Source organism: Danio rerio, chromosome 2, assembly GCF_052040795.2.
Source record: "Danio rerio strain M-AB ecotype USA chromosome 2, GRCz13ab, whole genome shotgun sequence".
NCBI classification, from domain to species: Eukaryota; Metazoa; Chordata; class Actinopteri; order Cypriniformes; family Danionidae; genus Danio; species Danio rerio.
In genome coordinates, this window is record NC_141022.1 from 14,082,676 (window position 1) to 14,098,328 (window position 15,653).

Here is a 15,653-nt window from a genome sequence, read left to right on the forward strand (position 1 = left end):
TGGATTTGATTGTAAAATCCACGCATTGGGAGGATTCGGATCAGAAGCCGCTTGTCTGGAGAGTATTGAACGGGCCAATGAATGAAATTAATTGGCAGCGTAAGCTTGCGCAGGTGTGCGACATCTGCAATTATCTCAGCATATAAGCACACCTGAAGCCAGCAGACGCCATCCTTTTCGCTTCAGATCCTTTCTGAGTGAGTCGATGAGGGTTCCTCTTGCTGATCAGCACTTCAGAGCGAACGAGTGTGTCTCCCGGTCCAGAGTGGGTCTTCGCGGTGGCAGACGGTCGAGCTGGGTTTCTCCCTTGCCTGCGGTTCTTTGGGTCCGGTCCTCCAGAGCGGTGCGTATTGTTGCAAACTTTCCTAAAAGAGCAACACAGTCGTGCAGCACGTCCTTTTCAGGATGGCGCTCCGACTGTGCGTTTCTGGATGCGGGGGTTTCCTGGCTCCGGATGATGGACACGATCACTGCATTGCATGTTTGGGGGTCCAGCATGTTAATGCGGTGCTCGCGGGCGATTCATGTCGTCATTGCGATGCCATGACCGTTGCACAGCTAAGATCGCGGCTAACTTTCGTAAGAGAGTGAGCCATCCCAGTTGCCTCCTGTTCTAAAAAAGCAGCGGGCGCTCGGGCAGATCTGAGGGTTTTAGCGGGAGATAATCCGCCGCCCACGGGCTCGCGGACCTCTCGCTCCTCACGGCGCTCCATCCAAGCTTCGGGTAGTGGGAGTGATCCGTCTAACCAGATGGTAGCTCTCACACTCGCTGACACCGGAGATCAGATGTCCTCCGCGGCATCGGAGGGTGGGCTTTCACTGTCCGACGAAGATCCGGACCCGCTCGCCCCCTCCGGGCAGGTGAGCGCTGTCAAATCGGATCCTGAAGCGGACATGTTAGCCGTGCTTTCCTGGGCTGCTTCGGCCGTGGGATTGGAGATGGTTTATCCCCCAGCTCCGCGGCCGGACCGACTAGATGGGTGCTACGTAGAGGACCAGAAGGCGAAGCCTTCGAAGCCTCTCGTCCCCTTCTTCCCGGAAGTGCACAGTAGGCTCACGCAGTCTTGGAGGGCACCTTTCTCTGCCCGTGCTGCGTGTGCCTCCGCCCTCACCGCCCTTGACGGCGGAGCTGCCAGGGGGTATGAGGCGATCCCGTCAGTGGAGCGCGCTATCGCGGTCAATCTTTGTCCGCGCGGCGCCTCTACGTGGCGGGGTTTGCCCCGCCTCCCGTCCAAAGCCTGTAGGTTGTCTGCCTCCCTCGGAGCCAGAGCTTATAAGGCTGCGGGCCAGGCTGCTTCTGCTTTGCACGCGATGGCCACCTACCAGCGCTACCAAGCGCAGGCGCTGGCCGAGCTGCACGAGGGCGGGTCCAACCCAAGCTTATTACATGAGCTGCGCACCGCGACCGACTATGCTCTTCGGACTACTAAGTCCGCCGCGTGTGCGCTGGGGAGGACGATGTCCACACTTGTGGTTCAGGAACGCCACCTCTGGCTAAACCTGGCCGATATGCGCGACGTTGACAAAGTTCGCTTTCTTGACTCGCCCATATCCCAGGCTGGCCTGTTCGGCGACACCGTCGGTGAATTCACCCAGGAATTCAAGGCGGTGAAAGAGCAGTCGGATGCGATGGGCAATGTCATCTATCGGCGTGGCCGTAAGCCCGCTCCGCCCGCCGAGCCATCCACCTCCGCTGTTCCTCGCCGAGGGCGCCCGCCAACGAGTGCTGCCCCGCCCCCGCCTGCGCCTCCGGCCAAGCGGGCGCGGCGTTCACCTCGAAAGCAGGCAGCCCCTCCTGCCCAGGGCGCCGTTAAGTCCGGTAAACGGACTGCGAAGCGTCCCTGAGACAGGCCATCCGGAGAAGAGGAAACTTGCTCTTTCCCCGCTGGAGGGCGGGGCCCGATAACAACGGTACTTTTCAGTGCCACCAAAACATCAGTAAAAGAGCACTTTTTCCCTTCCCCGGATGTGACTGCACAAGTTCTGCCAGTCCGGGACGCGCTGCCTTCCGGCTCGCAGACTCTACGTGCTTCGCCAGTGGCTCACGAGCGCTGGGGGGACGGTCTCCCTTCCCTCAGCACTCCAGCCCCCTCTCCGGAGTCAGGGTGCGGAGCCAGAGCGAATCGCTCTCCTCCAGCTCTTCCGCGGGACCCTCGTGCTTCCCGGATCAGCACACCCACTCCGCGCTGCCCCACCGCTGGTACGTCAGCGATTGTAGCGATGACTCCATTAGCGAGGGCTCTGCCTGCCTGGTTAGCGCGGGCCAGCCCCTCGCGGTGGCTCATACGCACAATCAGACTCGGTTACGCGATTCAGTTCGCGAAACGGCCCCCCAAGTTTACGGGCGTGTATTTCTCCAGAGTCAACCCCCTGTCCGCCCCTGTCTTGCGAGAGGAGATTGCTGCCCTCCTGGCGAAGGGTGCAATCGAGCCGGTTCCTCCAGCCGAGATGGAGAGTGGGTTTTACAGCCCATACTTCATCGTACCCAAAAAGAGCGGTGGGTCACGGCCAATCCTAGATCTGCGCGTTTTGAACCGCTGTCTGCACAGGCTGCCGTTCAGAATGCTCACGCAGAGGCGCATTCTCCAATGCGTTCGTCCTCGGGATTGGTTTGCAGCCATAGACCTGAAGGACGCGTATTTCCATGTCTCCATTCTTCCACGCCACCGCCAATTTCTGCGATTTGCGTTCGAGGGTCGAGCGTGGCAGTACAAGGTCCTCCCCTTCGGGCTCTCTCTGTCTCCGCGGGTCTTCACCAAACTCGCGGAGGGTGCCCTAGCGCCCTTTCGGCTCGCGGGCATTCGCATACTCAATTATCTCGACGACTGGCTGATTTTAGCCCACTCGCGGGAGCAATTGATTATGCACAGGGACAAGGTGCTTCGGCATCTCCGCCTACTGGGGCTTCAGGTCAACCGAGAAAAGAGCAAACTCGCCCCCGTGCAGAGGATTTCTTTTCTCGGGATGGAGCTGGACTCGATCACCATGGTAGCGCACCTCTCCGAGGAACGCGCTCGCCTGTTGCTGAACTGTCTGAGGGAGCTCGACAGCAAACTAGTGGTCCCACTGAAGTTCTTTCAGAGGCTCCTGGGGCATATGGCATCCGCAGCCGCCGTCACGCCGCTCGGGTTGCTCCATATGAGACCACTTCAGCACTGGCTTCACGATCGGGTCCCCATGACGTGCATGGCACGCGGGCACACACCGGGTCTCGGTTACTGCGCTGTGTCGCCGCGCCCCCAGCCCTTGGAACGACCCCTCGTTCCTACAGGCCGGTGTGCCTCTAGGACAGGCGTCCAGCCATGTTGTTGTTTCAACAGACGCTTCCAACACGGGTTGGGGGGCCGTGTGTCGCGGGCATGCGGCTGCGGGCCTCTGGAAGGGTGCCCAGCTGCATTGGCATATCAATCGCCTAGAGCTGTTGGCAGTGTTCCTCGCTCTCCACCGCTTTTTACCGGTGCTGGAGCGGCAACACGTGCTGGTCAGGACGGACAGTATGGCGGCGGCGGCGTATATCAACCGCATGGGGGGTATGCGCTCTCGCCGCATGTCTCAGCTCGCCGCATGTCTCAGCTCGCCCGCAGTCTGCTCCTCTGGAGTCACCCGCGGCTGAAATCGCTGCGCGCCATTCACGTCCCAGGCACGCTCAATCGTGCAGCCGATGCGCTCTCACGACAGCTGTTACGCCCTGGAGAATGGAGACTCCACCCCGAGTCTGTTCAGCTGATATGGGCGCGATTCGGGGAGGCCCAGATCGATCTGTTTGCTTCCCCCGAGAACGCTCACTGCCAGTTGTTTTTTTCCCTGACCGAGGGCTCTCTCGGCACGGATGCACTGGCCCACAGCTGGCCTCGGGGCATGCGCAAGTATGCGTTTCCCCCAGTGAGCCTGCTCGCGCAGTTTCTGTGCAAGGTCAGGGAGGACGAGGAACAGGTTCTGCTAGTTGCGCCCCTTTGGCCCAACCGGACCTGGATATCAGAGCTCTCACTCCTCGCGACGGCCCTCCCCTGGCGGATCCCTTTGAGAGAGGACCTACTCTCTCAGGGACAGGGCACCATCTGGCACCCTCGCCCCGATCTTTGGAACCTCCACGTGTGGTCCCTAGACGCGAGGAAAACTTAGGTAACCTACCGACTGCGGTGGTTAATACCATCACTCAGGCTAGAGCCCCCTCCACGAGGCGCGCCTACGCCCTGAAGTGGAGTCTATTCACTGAATGGTGCGTCTCTCGCAGAGAAGACCCCCGAAATTGCCAGATTAGTGTTGTGCTCTCTTTCCTTCAAGAGAAGTTGGACAGCAGGCTGTCGCCCTCCACTCTCAAGGTTTACGTGGCCGCCATCTCCGCTTATCATAGCGCTGTAGCTGGCGGCACCGTGGGAAAGCATAACCTGGTCATCCAGTTCCTTAGGGGTGCTAGGCGAATTAATCCATCTCGCCCCCCTCTCATGCCCTCTTGGGATCTCGCCCTCGTTCTCACGAGTCTGCGATCCGATCCCTTTGAGCCACTCGAATCAGTATCTCTAAGATTTCTGTCCCTGAAGACAGCTCTGCTGGTTGCGTTGGCCTCCATCAAGAGGGTCGGGGACCTGGAGGCATTTTCGGTCAGTGACTCGTGCCTGGAATTCGGGCCGGATTACTCTCACGTCATCCTGAGACCCCGCCCCGGTTATGTGCCCAAGGTTCCTACCACCCCCTTTAGAGATCAGGTAGTGAACCTGCAAGAGCTGCCCCCGGAGGAGGCAGACCCAGCCCTTTCTTTACTTTGTCCAGTTCGCGCTCTGCGCATTTATGTGGACCGTACTCAGAATTTTAGATCATCTGAGCAGCTCTTTGTCTGTTATGGCGGTCGGCAGCAGGGAAGTGCCGTATCGAAACAAAGATTATCCCACTGGATTGTAGATGCCATTTCACTCGCTTATTCGAGTCGAGGTCAGCCGTGTCCCCCGGGAGTTCGTGCACACTCTACTCGGAGCGTTGCATCCTCTTGGGCGCGTGCACGCGGCGCCTCTCTAACAGACATCTGTAGAGCTGCGGGCTGGGCGACACCCAACACATTTGCAAGGTTTTACAATCTGCGAGTGGAGCCGGTTTCCTCAAGGGTATTAGGTAACCCTTTGGTGATTGAGGAGACAACTCGGTAGGGTGTTGAAACACGCTTGCTGCGCCATTCTCCCTAACACGGAGGTACGTGCGCCTTTTTTTATCTGTCAGTAAAGTTCCCCGTCAGGTGAGCCCTGCAGATTCCTCCGTGGCCCCCAGCACTGACTCAGCGGAGGAGTCACTTGCTGGCCCACTACGTTGTAGGTCTGCCCGCTGGTCAGCCCGCGTTTTGGGTATAGGTGCCTGCTATGTGTGATCCCCACTAGGCGATCCCATATGCTTATTCCGCCACGGTTAAGTCCCCCCCCTGGGCGGACCCGTGTCTTCCCTCTCCGCTAACCACTCTTTTGCTATGCGTACTCCCCCTTTTTAGGGCTAGTCCATATGTAAATTCTGCCATCTATCCCCTTGGGTAACGGATGGCCTCCGCAGCGTCCTCCCTATCGGGATTGCACGCTTCCCAACGTACTGTCGTATTTCCTAGAATTATCTAGATGCTCACGACTTCCCAAAAAATATATCTAAATCCGTAAAACTTCTGTTGAAGTAGGATAAATTAGGGCCAGGGACACGTTGGAGGACCGCGCCTCCCATGATGTGGGTGCGTCACGCTTGCTTGACTATCTCCTCATCGGGGGTGTTGGTAAGGTGCAGTCATTATGGCGCTTTCAATGGGCTCCCAATGCATGGATTTTACAATCAAATCCACTTTTAGTGCTGAAGTTCCCCCCGAAGGGGAACGTTCGAGGTTACTAAAGTAACCCTTCGTTCCCCGAGGAGGGGAACGGAAGCACTATACTCCGTCGCCATAATGACTGTCCCTTAGCTGTTTGAAAGTCTCTTCAGCTTAAAAGGATGGCGTCTGCTGGCTTCAGGTGTGTTTATATGCTGAGATAATTGCAGATGTCGCACACCTGCGCAAGCTTACGCTGCCAATTAATTTCATTCATTGGCCCGTTCAATACTCTCCAGACAAGCGGCTTCTGATCCGAATCCTCCCAATGCGTGGATTTTACAATCAAATCCACTTATAGTGCTTCCGTTCCCCTCCTCGGGGAACGAAGGGTTACTTTAGTAACCTCGAACGTTTGTTTGTTTTGCAGTCAGTCATCAAACTTGCTCTCTCGGGCTCCGTTAGCATGAAAGAAATTATCCAGCAGCTTACGGACGTAATGTTAAAACAACAACAGCTCGCAGAGAAAATCACCACTTGACTGAAAAGGATAGAGCATTCTATCAAATCACTGCGAAGTTCACAGAGAGCACACCATCATCTCACGAAGCTCAGCGACCTGAATGATATCAAAGCATACTTGCACACATTCAAGCTAATCGAAACCAGCGAGCTGTGGGACAAAGCGGAATGGGCATGGCTGCTGGCTCCATTCCTCACGGGTGAAGCTCAGCGGGCATACTATTCACTAAAAACTCCAAATGATGATTGAAGAGAGAGATACTGGCGAGAGTGGGTTTGACTCCTATTAATGCAGCCCAGCAATTCTGGCATTAGACATATAATGTGCAGCTCTCCACCCGTGTCTGGCCAATCTCTGGCTGCTTACAGGAAACAACACCGCTGTCCAGGTCGCTGAGCGAGTGGTGATCGACCGCCTGCTCTGTGCACTGCCACTCCAACGCCCCATGAGTATGCTAAAGCTGGCCAGGTTAGCCAAAGTAGTTGAGGCTGTGGAGCTGACAGAAGCCTCAGTTGCCCGGTATGCTGGAGAGCGAGCATCTGCAACAGCCCGCAGGGTCCCCACGGATCGACGCTTGTCAGAGGGCATCTCCGGTCTGATAAGCAGAACAGCTACAATCCTCCCCATCGGTGAACCCATGCCCACAGAACCACAGTACCCAGGGCCCTGGGCATGGATGGCTGGCTGCATCATACATCACTCAATGCTACCAGGAGCCCCACTGCACTTAGTAAAAGTCAGCTGAAGATCCGTGCAGTATTGGATTCTGGCTCCTCAGTAACAGTAGTGGAGCGACACTTCCCATCACCTGCATGCATGGAGAAACACACCATATCTCCACCAGCTGGGTAACTATGACAGCTGAACCAGGATCCTGAGCTGCTGAAGCTGTTATCGCGCGAGATTTAACTGTACCTGCCCTTTCAGATGCCGCACGCCGTACAAGTTTACAGCCATACAGTGTAAGTTGTACTTAGAGGAGTAAGAAAAAAATAAGGTAAAAAAGTCACAGACATTGTTGACAAGAAACGTCACTAGACCTCAGTCTTAAGGTACTTTTTCATCATTTAAAATAACACCACCCTTATGAAGATGCTAAGAAATTACAGACCTAAACAAGTCCTGTTAAACCCAGCAGTCTCATGTCATCATTTACGAAAGCTGTGCCTTAAGAGAAAAAAACCCCAAAAAGACAGACGAAAGACACGAGAGACAACACAATCTCAAACACATCTCAATGAACACTTGAAGCTTGCTCTACAAGCTGCATTATTTAAGGATATTTGATAAGACATTAGATAGGATATTTTGTTGTCAGGCTTATGTTTTCTTTTTAATATTAAGATATTTGTTTTGAAATCTGTAATACCACTTTTGTTCCTCACCGACGGTAAAACAGTCAGCCTTTATATATTTAAAGGACATAATCAGTGAGGAGAAATCAGATGCTTAAGACATAATCTTTAAAATAATGACATATTAAAATGCAGCAAATATATGACAGACGTTTACAACAGCAGTGTAATATTATTTAAATCTTTTTTTTTCCCACGGAGCGAAGCATCATCCACCAGCAGTTGTTTAAGGCAGGCACGAACTAAAAATATATATAAATGTATATATCCTTGAAAATGTATCTTTTTGCAACGAATTTCATTTTATATAATGTGTAACTTAATTTTGATGTATATTTTGTTGGTCAGTTATCTACAGCAGTGGTTCTCAAAGTGGGGGTCGGGACCCCCCGAGGGGTCGCAGGGCAATGAAGGGGGGTCGCCTGGTGATTTCCAAAAATCTATTTATTTTTATTAAACCATAAGAATTAACATATTTTATCCATAACTATACTGAAAATAAAAATAGTTGTTTATAGTTACTATATACTATATAGTTACTATAGTAGCTTATATTTACTAGTTCTATTGGATTGCGACCCCAGGGGTAATTACATTATATTAAAGGCAGCAATAGCGTCAGATGCATTTTGATTTTATAACATCAGGTTATACTTTCTGGCACATTTTAAGCACTGACACAAATTTAATTGGTGTGTCTGCGTCATTGCATGCAAGGTTTCTGTATTTATAACCACCTCAGAGGATATTGGGGGTCGCGAGTCACTGGCATTGTTATTTTGGGGGTCGCGGGCTGAAAAGTTTGGGAACCCCTGATCTACAGCATAAACAAGAAAAACGAATAACATCTGAGGTGAAGCGATTTAAAACAAGTCCGCGGGTAACATGCTTTAGCACCAAAAAAAAAATACATTAAACTATTTTCAATTTGAATTCATTAACTAAGCGCGGTCTGAGCAGCATAAGCTGTATAGTCTTTTCGCAGCACTGATTGATTTCTTGGGTTACCTCAGAAGAATAAACTCGGATGAGGGTTCAGAAGCTCGCTGTGTGGAGAGGCTCCCCACATGTTTTCGTTGTGATGCGTGATTTGTAAAATGAGAGTCTGCATAGGCCTATTTGTGACAATATGTGATGTCAAGAGGGTGAATGCATAAGGTAAACTGCACACACTTGATGATGTAATGCGTGGACACAGCGCAAAGCATAACTAAACCTTTACATGTCCATGCTTAATCAGCCATCGATAAGGTCTATTGATTGAAGTGTTGTTGACAATCAGCAGATCATCAAGTAATCGTTAGCATCCCTACATAAAATATTTTAAAGTATATTTCACCCTAAAATAACCATACTCGCCATTAAAAGGAAAGTTCATCCAAAACTGACTCGTAAGTCGTCTTTACTTGTTCCAAACCGGGTTTTTTTTTTTTTTTTTTCTGATGTTAAACAATATTATCCCATAACTTGTAATGTCTTTGGTTGTTAAAAACTTGAACGGTAAATGCTGAATTAAGATTGTTCTTTTGTTTATTATTTTATTATTTATATTGTCAGACAGCTAAAACATTTCACTAAATGTGTTAAATCAGCTGCACAAAGCGATTGGCATACTGAAAATCTAATAAAATTGATAGATATAAAGATTTTACGTTTACCGTGATAAATATCGATATCAGCTGATATGAAAAAATTATCATGATAATTTTTTTTTGCCATATCGCCCAGCTTTACATAAAGTGTAGTGCAAATATAAATACCCCTTTATTAATCATAGGCTGTTAAACAAACAGAAACAGGAGAACGTAATGAAGTCAGTAATATGCAAATTGGCATATCATGCAATCTAGCAACATTTAGTGACTTTTCAGGGAGAGCTTAGCGCCTTTTGATGACAGGTTTTCCCAATTGTTTACACACAATTACTTGTACTTCAGACACAATGACTACAACATGTAACCGATGCACCAATCCCCTGAACCAATCCTGCTAAACTACAAGCACAATTCCTGCTTTACATTTAAATTGCAGGTTTAAAACACACTTTTTTCAAAACACTACACACAATTCTCTGCATTAGGCACAATTTTCATGCAGAAAATCTCTTGTTTTCACAAGGAACAGACTGTCAAAATTGTAAAGTCAGTTGTCCTACTTTGCATACTAACTAATCACATAGGTTAACACCTGTCACACATGATTGCAATTTAGAAATTGGAGCCTTATAAAAGGGCAACAGATGAACTCTCCTGTTTTGGAGCAATGGATGCCAATGTTGGAAACAGAGGCAGGGCCAGATGAGTGACAGTAAGAGGAGGAGGACGGGGAGGACGAGGAAGGCCAAGGAACATAATCTCTAATGACATAACAGCCACTTTGGTTGACCATGTGGTTAACCATGGTCTAACAATGAGGGAGGCTGGGCAAAGAATACAGCCAAATTTGAGCAAGTACTCTGTAGCATCTATCATCCGGACTTTCCGAAATGAGAATAGGTAAGAAATCTCACTGTACTCAATGAGTACATTACTAGAGGTGTAACGATACACTCAGCTCACGATACAATGTGTATCACGATATAATGTTCACGATTCGATATGTATCACGATATTTGGAATAAAAATTACAAATTAAACTGAAATGCAAATTTTACCAAGTAAACAATTTTTTATGTATTTCTTTTGTTTCAACTTGTTAAACTGAACCTTCTTTAAGAAAATAAATTAAACAGGCCTGTCTCTGGAAAATAAAACAATTTAAAAACTTCTTATAAAATATTTTTGAAACGACAGAGACAAAATTAAGGAACAATTTAAGTAAAGGTGCAAAAAAAAAAAAAGCTTTCTATTCAATTGAATTTAACAGTAAGAACTTAAGGCTTTGCTTGGTCACTTGCGTTTTTTGTGTGTGCAAAAAACAAATCCACATTTCCAGGTAATCAGCAGGTGTATAAGATAATCCTGAACTTATGTGTATCTGTCTGCACTGCAAAAAATGCTTTACTTAGATATTTGGACTAGGAACAAGACAAAAAATCTAAAAGTTCTTAAATCAAGAAGCAATTTCTAGACAAGCAAAAGATATTGTCTTGTTTTAAGAAATAATATGCCAAAATAATCTTGTTTTTCGATTTGTGATAAGATTATTTTGCTTACCGCATTGGCAGATTATTTAGCTTGATTTAAGGAAAAACTCGCTTCATTTTGGCATATTATTTCTTAAAACAAGACAATATGTTTTGCTTGTCTAGAAAATGCTTCTTGATTTAAGAACTTTTAGATATTTGGACTAGAAACAAGACAAAAAAATCTAAGTAAGAAAAGCATTTTTTGCAGTGTGAGGTTTTTATGGATGGCTGTCTTCATGTTGGGCATGATGAGTGACAGGGTGGCCGTCTTTTCATTACACAGGACAGTCGTGGCTCTTTTCAGCAGTTTAGGCAGGGTTACTATTTCTTCGGCGTTGCTGATGTCGGTGCTATCAAGTGTATCATGTTGACGTGCATTTTTGTGTACCTCTGTACTCAAAAGGGTTAATGCTCGTCGCAATCATAACTCTAAAATGCGATATGATTGTTTAAATAATGTGCACGTTTTCGGTTTCATTTCCACTGCTAAGTGCTGTTCATACTTCCCACGCGGCTCCTGAACGATCACTCTGTTCCACAAACTGAATGTTGTTTACTACTTTATTACCTGTTAGTCACAACCTGCAGGTTCTGTTCACTGAATCTGATTTCGTACTAGTACAATTGTAATTGCAGATATCTCTAATTGTCATTCTGACTAGTCGAATTATAATTATGACTAGTCAAAATATAATTAGAGATATCTCTAAATATATTTATGGATAGTCAGAACAAAGGTTTAAATGCTAAAACGGCTTGCCATACACGCGTGTCATAGTCCGCCCTCTGTAGTAACAGCTCACGGTATGTGTGATTTTGCGGACGCCAATACATCATTATATGAAGACAGAATGATATTTTAGGGTGAATTGTACCTTATAAATACAGTATGTGACTCTTTCAACACCATTAGGAGGTATCCATGTCGCTGTGCAAAGTATGTAAGTCACTGTGAAGACTTTAAAACTTAGGATGTTTGACCCAGTATGCGTGTCAAAAAGCGGACGAGTCTAAAGCAATGACTGTACAACCGAAATGTTGCCAGACGTCTGATTTTGAGAGGATGGGCCATCTTCTATTTCAGCTCCACTCATCTTGGTCCGCTAACATTACTGCTGCTGCAATCTGAACTCACATGCGACAGCAGGTGGAACGTAGCTCACGTGCAAACAACTCAACTAATAAGAGAAAACGGATGTCATATAGTAATCAAATCGTCATAACGCCACGATGCATATTGTGACATTTTTGCATCGCAATAAATCTTACAACAATAAATCGTTACACCCCTATACATTACTGTAGTACAGTATTGCCTGTGAACTGTTCTGTAGACTGTAAAATTACTGTAAAGTATGTTTCAAGTATTTGAAAAATGTATTCCTACTTTGTTTTCCAATACAATAGAGCTATTTACAGTATTTTACAGTATACTATTAGTATTGCAGAACTGAAAGATTACCAACACAAGGTGGTCGGGAACGTCTTCTGTCTCCTGAACAGGAGACTGAAATCATAAACATGGTTCTAGAAAATAACACCATAACATTACGCCAAATACAAAAAACAGAAATAGTCTGAGGATGAAGCAGGTCTCCAGGGTGCCATTTGAACGCAATTCAGAAAGAGTTAAAGAATTGCGATATAACTATGTGCAAGTAAGTCCCATACAATCCCACAAGTGATGCATACTCTAAACACTGTATAAATTACAGTCTACATATTTCAGTACTGTACAGTAATCATACTAATTGTGCTTCACAATAGTGACCACTCCAAATCTGTATTACTTTTGTGTGTTTCAGAGAGTGCTTGATCTAGAGGTGGCTGTAGTGGAGCACCAGTTTATCTGAGGTTGGATTCAACCTTCCAAAAAGGCGAAGGCAGGGAAGGAATGTCATTGGCCAGCGTTCCATTGTTGAAGTCCCTGGACAGCGTGGTGGGAACATCACAATGTGTGCAGCAATTACCAATCACGGTGTCATGCATCACCATGCTACACTTGGGCCCTACAACATTGCCCATCTGATCACATTCCTGGAAATCCTACACAACACACTCATTCCACCAGATCAGACAGAGGGCCCAGAGTAGCTCAGGTATGTTGTCATTTGGGACAACATAAGTTTCCACCGGGATGCTCTGGTTCATAACTGGTTCACTGCCTGCCCACCCACGTTTTTTAGTTGTTTTTCTCCCTCCATATTCTGCCAAGAGATGGAAAGTATATGACTAAAATCCACACACGCATATACCCCTTTTAGAAAGCTATGGAAGATGCATGTGGAGATAAAGCAGTTGATTCTTTTCATGGCTGGATTCGCCATGCTAGGCGATATTTCCCCCGCTGCTTGGCCAGGGAAAACATTGCTTGTGATGTGGATGAGGTGCTGTGGCCCGACCGAAACAGAAGAAAGGATGCAGCATAGCTTTTTATTTTTTATTTATTTATTTTTTTTACTGTAACTGTATTTAGTAAATACTTCTGCTGATTGTATATGTAGACCACATTATGTGTGCACTGTTTTTGTAGGAAAATTAAAGTACAATATATTTGGTACCGTGTATTTGTGTTTTGTATTAAAACAATATTCTGAAATATTTTACAATGCACTTCTGTCTGTAGTAAGTGTAAGACTGAACAAAAAAGGCTGACAGTAAGTCATTATGATGAATAGAGAAGTAGTCATAGTGTTTTACATTAAGCACATCAGTGTTCAACTGTTCTTACAAATGTCTATTGATGTGATCGTCTGTGTGTGTCATTTGAAAACAAAATACAATTTTGCAGAAGAATTTAAGGGTTTTGCCCAATGTGTGTACGTTTTGTGATTTGTGTGAGTTCTGACAATATGAAACCTGCTTACAGAAAATGTGTGTAAACAATTGGAAAAAAAAAACTGTAAAAATAGTTGTGAACACAGTTTAGAGGACATAATCACTGAGGAGAAATTAGATGCTTAAGACAAAAATGTTAAAATAATGGCATATTAAAAATGCAGGCAAATTTTATTCCACGGAGCGAAGCATCATCCACCCGTAGTTGTTTAAATGGGCATAAATTAAAAAATATAAACACTTTATATATTTTTGTCTGAAAATTGATCTTTTTGCAACTAATTTTGTTGTGTATAAGTATAACTTAATTTTGATGTATATTTTGTTGGTCAGTTATCTACAACATAAACAAGATGAACGAATACCACTAAGGTAAAGAGCTTCGAAACAAGTCCACTATAATATATGGTTTAGCCTCAAAACCATCCATTACACTGTTTTCACAGTTTCAGTTTAATTCATAAACGAAGCATGGGTTGTACAGCAAGAGCAAGACAGTCTTTACAAACTTTTTGCAGCACTAATAGTATTCATAGGTCACCTCAGAAGAATAAACTCGGTCTAAAGGATGAGAGTGCTCAGAAACTCTTGTGAATGGAGAGGCTCGACACATTTCAACTGCATAGGCCTATTTATGCCAGTTTGTATGATAAAATAGGTTAAAACACCCGCAGATGTAACAGACATGCATTTTTTATGCATCCTGCAATATGCAATGTCAAGAGAGTGATTCCATAAGTAACGTAAACTGCACACACTTCATTATGTAATGTGTGGACGTGTCTCACAGCTTAAAGCATAACTAAACCTTTAAATGTCCATGTTTAATCAGTCATCGATTAGGTCTGTCGATTAAAGGGTCGTTGACAATCAATACATCATCAAGTAGTCGTTAGCATCCCTAAATAAAATAAATTAAAGAATATTTCACCCTAAATTCACCATACTCACCATTAAAAGGAGAGTTAATCCAAAACTGAAAATCCTGTCACAATTAAACATGCAGTAGGTGACTGTCTTCAGAAGCATTTTTTTTTGTTGTGCTGGCTAAAAGTCTCTTCACAGTCTAATAGTAATGATTAAACTAAATAATCTTAATGTATTTATATTTATTTTTATTTTATATGTATTTTTATGTTCATCCAATTAAATAGAGTCAGGCCGACATCTCTCAATTGCAACAAGTATAGGCCAAACTGTCTGTCAATAAATGCTGATTTGAACAACTGCGCAGCCTTTTGTACGCAGCTCCGCCGACTGCCGTTTGTGCTGCGAGTTCACGAGAGAGGGAGAGACAGCATGCGCACATGCGCGTGCGATCAGTAAAAACCAGCTGAATCAAAACTTTTTAAAAACCTGAATCAATATTGGAGTTACTTTTGCACGCTAGAGAAAGGATGACACAATGGCTGAAGGATTTCTCTTAGTCAAGGTAATGTTCTGTTTTAAAACTGTTTTAGCTTCATGCAAAGCTGATGTAAAGTTAGATGTTGTTGTTACAAATAGGTTATATCTTCACAGATGTTTTGTTTAGCCACTATAATCTTCCAGTGAAAGATTGATAAGACTATTTTCAGTTTCATAAGGGACCTTTTACAGCATCTATAATGTAGATTTTAATTAGTTTAACAACAAAACACAAGTAAATACCGCTATTCTGCCTAGTCTCTCCCTATATTGTTCACCATACAACTCTAAATATTCACTCTGAAATAGCATGTCAGTTTCGCTTGCACGCCCCCGGACAAGCACTAATCGCTTTTGACACATGAGTGAAGGTTCTTTTGCTGTGCTCGTGTTTAAGGAGGCGTGGCTCTAGAAGGCAGCTTTATGCTAAGCTGTTAGCATTGCGGAAGATCACCTACTGCACCTTTAACTCAACTTTTACTTGTTCCAAATTTTTTTACTTGTTTTATTATTTTTTTATCTGATGTTGAACAATAATATCCGATAACAAAAAGGTAATGTCTTTGGATGTTGAAAACTTGAACATTAAATGCTGAAATAAGATTGTTCTTTTGTTTATTATTTTATTAT

General features: G+C 45.7%; 3 protein-coding genes across 17 annotated transcripts in view; 1 reads left to right on the forward strand and 2 right to left on the reverse strand.

The window, feature by feature from the left end:
- Window positions 1-15,653, reverse strand: part of LOC147846232 (uncharacterized) — an 849,179-nt gene that overhangs the window by 645,500 nt on the left and 188,026 nt on the right. The gene's annotated exons all lie outside the window — the stretch shown is intronic.
- vps4b (vacuolar protein sorting 4 homolog B) overlaps window positions 1-15,653 on the reverse strand; it is an 84,073-nt gene that overhangs the window by 57,114 nt on the left and 11,306 nt on the right. The window lies entirely within an intron of this gene.
- The window catches only part of LOC147837028 (uncharacterized), an 84,977-nt gene continuing 84,192 nt past the window's right edge, over window positions 14,869-15,653 (forward strand). The window contains exon 1 of one of the 8 annotated variants that reach the window (XM_087240549.1): window positions 14,869-15,048. The gene's annotated coding sequence lies outside the window, so the exon portion shown is untranslated. Of the gene's footprint in view, window positions 15,049-15,411; window positions 15,578-15,653 lie in introns of those variants that run through there. The other 7 variants (XM_087240550.1, XM_087240552.1, XM_087240553.1 and 4 more) reach the window with 7 other exon arrangements.